The following is a 7,525-nucleotide window of genomic DNA, read 5'->3' on the forward strand; positions in this document are numbered from 1 at the left end:
TTACTCGAATTCTCCTGCATCACCATCTCAGCAGTCAAGCCCACCCCAATAGAGGAACTGTCCCCCACAGGCCTCACTTCAATCTTCCCCTCACTAAAAGCCCAGCAAATACAAAATCCTTCTAAAGACATCTCGTCGATTGACTCAAGAGACTCTCACCCCTTTCTCGATCATTTGAACCACTGACCCCAGTATCTAAATCTCTTGCAAACTCTCCCACTACAAGAAAGAGGGACCAGTTCACTCAAAGGAGGAAATTCCTCTAAAAAAGCGCATTTCTAAGTATTAAGTATCCTCGATTCCTCAAGAAGCTTCGCGAGTGAAGCAAACTATCACTGGAGGAACATTTCTAGAAGAGGACCAAGCCTTAGCAAAGCTGCTCAGGAAGCCCCGTAGCAACAAAAAGCATAGAACAGTAGAAAAGCAGCGCAAAAAGCCCAAATTCTCTCTCTATTAGAGGCATCCAGTAAAAGCACTTGTTGGTAACATATCTCAGATCCCATCTTTTGTAATCCCTTTAATTGAAGCGGCCAATGAGCAAGGCCTAACCTGCCACCAAGCTAGACATGAGGCTGCTGTATTGGAATTGTAAAAGAATAGCCCATCCCTCTACAATGCGAAGTTTAAGGGCACACATCATGTGCCACCAACTTAATATGGTCTTTTTTATCAGAGACCCTTTTGACAGATGTAAAAACATATGGTATTGTCAATAGCTTAAGTTTTTCTTTGTTTATGCATGCTCCCTCACATAGTAAATAGGGAGGGCTTTTGTTTATGTGGTGTTCAGGTATGGATGTCGAACCAGTACATATTTATAGTAATGTAATTGATATTTGGTGTACTAGGATGTTGTCCATATGCCCTAGTTGCTTGCTCTTGTTTATTGCCTAGCTCAACAGTGTCAAAAGTAAGGCTGTAACCGGTCCGGTCTGGTCCAATTTTGGAAAAAATTTAGAACTGAATTGGTATGCACCAGTTTTGTATTTTCAAAAACCGATTACGCACCGGTTATCCTTATAAACTGGTACCTCTGGTTTTACCGGTTTTGGTCCAATTCGGTCTAATTTTTTGGTTTTACTAAAATGCAATGATACTAAATAACTATAGACTTATAGTGATATTAATAATAACATATTAAGTTAACTATACTATTATACGTATATTATGTTATAACTCTTATAATATATTAATATATACTAATACTATATATTATACTATTATAGTGTTACTACTACATATAGTATATTATATATATATATATTATAGTGATATAGTGATGTTAATATTATATTTTATACATCATGGAATATATATTATATATTATATAATAATACATTGATACTAAATTATTACTAATACTATATAATATACTAATAGTGATATTAATACTATATAATAATATATGGTCATAGTGATATAGTTAAAATGATATTAATATTATATATAGTTATAGTGATTTACTTATAGTGAATTAGTGATTAGCATAACTATATAATAGTATTAGTATTAGTATAACTATATATTAATATTAGTTTTAGCGATTTAGTATAACTATATTAGTATAAGTTATAGTGATTTAGTAAAACTACAATAGTATTAGTATATATATTAGTTAAAGTTATAGTGATTACTGATTAGTATAACTATATATTATAGGGGTGCTACCCGCCCCCTACGGGGCGGGGCCACCCCTCCCCCGCCCCGTAGGTGTCAAAATTTTCCCCATACACTGCCCCCCACTCATGCTGGAGCGGGGTACCCCATCCGTCTGCCCCCTACTGGGGCTTCGGCCCAGCACATTTTTCTGAGCCCTAAATGGCCCAGAATTTATTTTTGGGCCACTTTGGACCCATCATCCATTTTTGGGCCACTTTGGGTCCAGAATTTATTAAAAAAATAAATATATTTAAAAATTGAAAAAATATATACATATATATAGATAGAACAATTAACTATAGACTAAATTTCAACTATTAACTAATTAAATAATAATCATCACTAAGGCACTAGTTATTACAAATTAAAATTTACAATTATACAAATTAAGACTCTAAGAGAACTAATAAACTTCAATTATTACAATATTACAAACTCTTCTAAAAATATTAAATATTACAAATTGTACTATTAACTATTGTAGCAACATTACACTTAATTGTAAATTAACAATTATAACTCATAACTTTTCAATTTGATCAATTTGGGATGGCGCTATGGCTGTGAGTTTATTGGGTGGTGAGTTGTGTCAACTACTATGAGACTGAAAATTAATATCATAAACGTTAATAAGGTATAAAACCTGAAATATTAATAAGTTAAAAATAAAACAAATTAGAATTATAAAGTTATAAAATGAAACAAAAATTAAAATACAAAATATTAAAAGTACTAACCAAGATGAGATTGGGATTGGGCAATTGGAATTTGAGATGTAGATGAGGCAGATGAGCATAGATTGGTCATTAGGATTCGACATATGTATATTGAGAATATAAAAACTAAAAAAACATTCAAACAAAATAATTAGATACTAAAATATGATATAAAATTATAAATGCAAAAAATAAATAAAGGACAAATTGTGCAAACCATAGCAATTGTGGGTCCAATACAAAGTCATATTGCATCGGAGGTAGCCGTAGACGCCGTCTCCTGTATCACTAAAACAATAAAATTTAAAATAAAATTCATGAATACCAATTAAATGAAAATAAATAAATTAATAAGAAATTTAAAAATGAAATTAAAATAAATACCAGATCCAAGCTTATCACCACTCTCCTCCTCGACGTCGGCCTCCTCATACTCAAGAACATCCGGAACATGAATTAGAGTTCCCTTGATCCAATTCTGCGTGCAAATCAAAACCTCTACAGTGGTAAGAGCTAATAAACTCCGAAATGAATGCAATACACGCCCTTTGGTGCTAAAGGCCAACTCTAAGGCTATGATGCTAACAGAGATGGCCAAAAACTGCGGTCTATCTCTCCAAGGATGGGATACTTCACGACATTCACTTTCCACCAACTTAATATATCGAAGTCTCGTGAAAATGGTATTACCTCCGTTGCTAAGTATCTGTCTATCTCTGACTGAGCCTCTACATAACTCCACATTAAGGGGGTCTGCTCAAACCTCTCACCCCAGTCCAATCTACGTCTTTTCCCACTATCGACTTATTGAACCGGTGGGGGGTAGGTGTAGGTGCTCAATATTACTATCCCGCAGGATGATAAACTCATCAAATAATCTACTAAGGGTTTCCTGAACCATTGCTGCAATAAGCTCTGCCCATGCTTGCTCGTACGCAAGGCCCAATCCAAATACCATACCATCCACCTTAAATCTCAGGTCAAAGACGACAGCTACATATAACAAAATATTAGGCCTAGTAAAATCTCCCCAATACTTGTCGTATTTTGACCTCATAACCAATGTCATCTCCCGCATCCTAATGTGACCACCCGCGACCATGTCATCTAATTTTTCTTTTACCCTACATATTTGTTGACAGAATTGATGGGATGTAGGGTACAAAATTCCAGATATCGTCATTGTGACCTCATAAAAAAGCCTAAAAAATTCTTAAAAAATAGATACAATCTCTCAATCATCATCTACGGGTTTCCCCAATCCCCCGTGATCATCAAAATATTTAACATATTGGATATCTTCATCACCCAATAGTGCAAATGCCAGCCTATATTTTTGGGCCGCCTCCAACATAAAAAATGTTGACATCCATCGTGTAGGCATACCAATACAAATGCCTTTTTTAGATGTTAGGCCCGCAGACATTGAAGCAACCTTGAATTTCTCCAATCTTGAAGGAGAAGATCTCACCCATCTCACAGCCGTCCTGACCTGAGCAATCGAGTCATGAATATATCTCAAACCATCAGTAACAATAAGATTTAGAATATATGCCGTACATCTCACATGCAGACACTCACCATCCAAAATTGTCTTATTTGCCTCTCCAAGATAGGTCTTCTGATGTCCAAATACGACATCATTAGACAAGGCATTATCAACTGTAATTGTAAGAACTCGGGTCAACCCCCACTCCTTTATTGGGGCCTCTAAGGCCTTCCCAATTGTCTCACCCTTATAATCGGTGATTTGACAAAATTTTATAATTTTCTTATGCAATGTCCAATTACAATCAATAAAATGCACAGTTAAAGACATATAATTAAAATTTTGGACTGATTTTCGAGTATCAGTGGTAAGGCAAACAAATTGACTGGCCAATTCACCCCTTAACTTCTCTTTTTCAGACCAAAAATATTTTTTTACATACTTTGCCACCGTGTGACAAGAAGGAATATTAAACCTTAGTTTCAAGTAGCGAGCAAACGCTTGTAACCATTTCTCATCAACAACTTAAAAAGATAACTCGTCCATGATGACCATACGAGCTAAGTGTCTTCTACACTCATCGAAATCATACTTAGTATACCCCCTCAAAGTTGCACCACCACAAGTCTCATCCACCATTTTTTTAAGTCCAATTTCTAGCCTAGATTGGCTCTTCTCTTGTAATGATTTTATTATTGGACTTTTTTTACATTGCTCTTCTAAGTGCACCGTTAATTATAAGATGCCATGTTTTCTATAGTAGCATTCATAGATGTTTCCACAATGGTTACACTTGACTTAGGGTTATTGAGGTCACCACCCTCTAGTTTGGTGAAATGAGCCCAAACTATAGAGGCAGGTTTTTTGTTGGGCTTGGGGGCAGGGCAAAGTGCCATAGGGGTAGGTGTTGAGCCAGGGGTAGGGGTAAGAGTAGAAGTAGGAGTAGGGGTAGGTGTAGAGGTAGGGGTATCCCTAAATTAATTTAGGGGTTCCAATCCGAAACCCCAAATTAATTTAGCCTAAATTATTTTAAGGTTTCGAAAAAAATGAAAAAATAAACCAATCACGGAGAGATTCACACACAAACACACTGAACAGATCAAACCTCAACCATTCAAACTAGTGAATCACATGCACAATCAAGTCTACACAGCACACAATTCATAAAATTTCATCATCCATCTCCGATAAAACCTCATCCTTCCTCCAATCATCATTCTATAAAATAAATATCACAAAAAATTGTAGTAGATTTAGAGTTTCTTACCTTTGGCGAAGGGGATGAAGACGGAGTCATAGAAGGCTGCAGCGACGACTACAGTGACAGCGAGCGACGGAGTGAGACACAGAGAGCGCGACAACTGGCAAGCAACGGAGAGAGAGAGAGAGAGAGAGAGAGAGAGAGAGAGAGAGAGAGATTCTGGGTGAGTGGGAGGGTGACTCACTGGGGGGCCAATCTTAAACAAAAAATGAAACAACGCCGATTTGCCATTGACGAAACGACGTCGTTTCGTTATGGGTATATTTAAAAAAAAAAACTCAGGCATGAAACAACTTGGTTATTTATATATATATATATATATATATATATATATATATACTTGTATATATTTATAATACGGGGCGGGGCAGGGGTCGCCCCTATCCCACCCCCACCCTCGCCTTGGGGGTCAGATGCGAGCAGGGCCACCCGCCCCCCGCATCTGACAGACGGGGTGCTCCGCCCCGTTCTGCCCACCCTTAATATATTAGTATTTGTTATAGTGATTTTAATTTAGTATAACTATATAATAGTATTACTATTAACTATCAATATAACTATATCACTGATAGTTATACTAATATTAACTGTAGAATATTAACTGTAGTATTAGTATTACTATTACTATGTCACTATAGTACCATATAGTGATATAATATTAGTATAACTACTAATACTGTAATAATTTATATAGTTTTTTATATATAGACTTAAAATAGATTACTAATACTAATAGTATTAGTATTAGGGCATAAAATGCAATTAATATTTAATATACTAATATGCATTAGTATACTAATATATACTAATTAATTAAAGTAAAATGTAATTAATATACTAATGTATATTATTATTACTAATGTATTATGAATTTATCAAAATGAATATGTTGAGAATTTATTTGGCCATAAAATGTTATTACTATATATATATTTATGTTTGAAGCATATGATCAAATAAATTTTCATGTTTAATATTAAAATTTTATGTTATAAATTATATTAACATTATCTTATGAATAATGAAGGGTTACTACTCTACTACTACCCATCTACTACTCTTTTTGTATTTGATTTTTTTTAATTTTTTATTTTACTTAATGATTAAGGAAGTGAGTATTAATAAAGTTATATATTTTTTTAATTTTTTCTTAGTGATTAAGGATGTTATAAAAATACTTAAAATAAAATGATAAAAAAATAATTTTTTTAATTTGAAATGCTCTTGAGTAGTAGATGAGTAGTAATAGGGTAGTAAACCTATCACTACCCTTATCTTATATATAATTATAATATATATTATTATAAATATTATATATAATATTAAAAAATTAATTTAAAATATATAATATAGCAAACTAGTTCGGTCCTAAAGAGCATAGAATCGGACCGGTACTGGCCAGTTTTGAAACTAAAGGAACGAGTCTCGGACTAGACCGGTCCAAAACCGGACCGATTCCACTGGTTCAACCCGATTCGGACCAATTTTCTGGTTTCCTGATTAATTTTTACACCCCTAGTCAAAAGGCTCCCTCTTGGAGTACCCTGAATTCAATCACATTAGCATACCCTGGCCCCTTGTTAAGAATAGGTGACTTTAACTCAATACTTCATCAATATGAGAAGATAGGAGGTAGATCATTTACTTCATCCTCCTATCCTAGTGGTTTGAGACTTTTTATGTGTCAAAATGGCCTAGCAGACTGAGGATTTTTAGAGCCAAAATTCACCTAGTCTAATAAGCACCAAGGCCTTGGTAATATTTGTGAAAGGCTAGACAAAGACATTGCTAATCCTCAATGGACCCTTCTTTTCCCTGATACTAAGATTCTTTGACTACCCATAAACTCCTTTGATCATTCCCCCTTCTCTTGAACAGTTTTGGAATTGGGGACGCTCCAAAACCTTTTAAATTTAAAGAATTTTGGGTCGAGGGTCTTGCTAGCTTAACCTTGGTTAAAAAAAGCTTGGGATCTTCCTTTTTATGGCTTTCCAACTTTTATTCTTTTCTAAAAGTAAAAGTTGTAAATAAATAAATAAATAAAAAGGCTCTAAAACTTTAGAATATGAACAGTTTTGGCTATATCCAAACTCTCATAAAAGACTTAAGTTGTCACTTATCTCTTCTTCAATCTCAAAATCCCTCTGACAATTTCTTTTATTTGGAAGAACAAATAAAACTGAACAGTTTAGAAGGGAAGAGATTCTGTGGCACAAAAAGTCTAGGATTCCATGGCTAACTACCACTGACCTGAATACTAAATTCTTCCATGTCCTCCACTATGAAGAGGAGAAATGATAATGATTGTTTGGAAGATCACTCAAATCAGTGGGTCAATAATCCCTCAATCATACAAAATATGTTCCTAAATCATTTCCAAACAATCTATCAATCTTCGAA

The sequence above is a fragment of the Juglans microcarpa x Juglans regia genome, chromosome 7D (genome assembly GCF_004785595.1).
Source record: "Juglans microcarpa x Juglans regia isolate MS1-56 chromosome 7D, Jm3101_v1.0, whole genome shotgun sequence".
Lineage (NCBI taxonomy): Eukaryota > Viridiplantae > Streptophyta > Magnoliopsida > Fagales > Juglandaceae > Juglans > Juglans microcarpa x Juglans regia.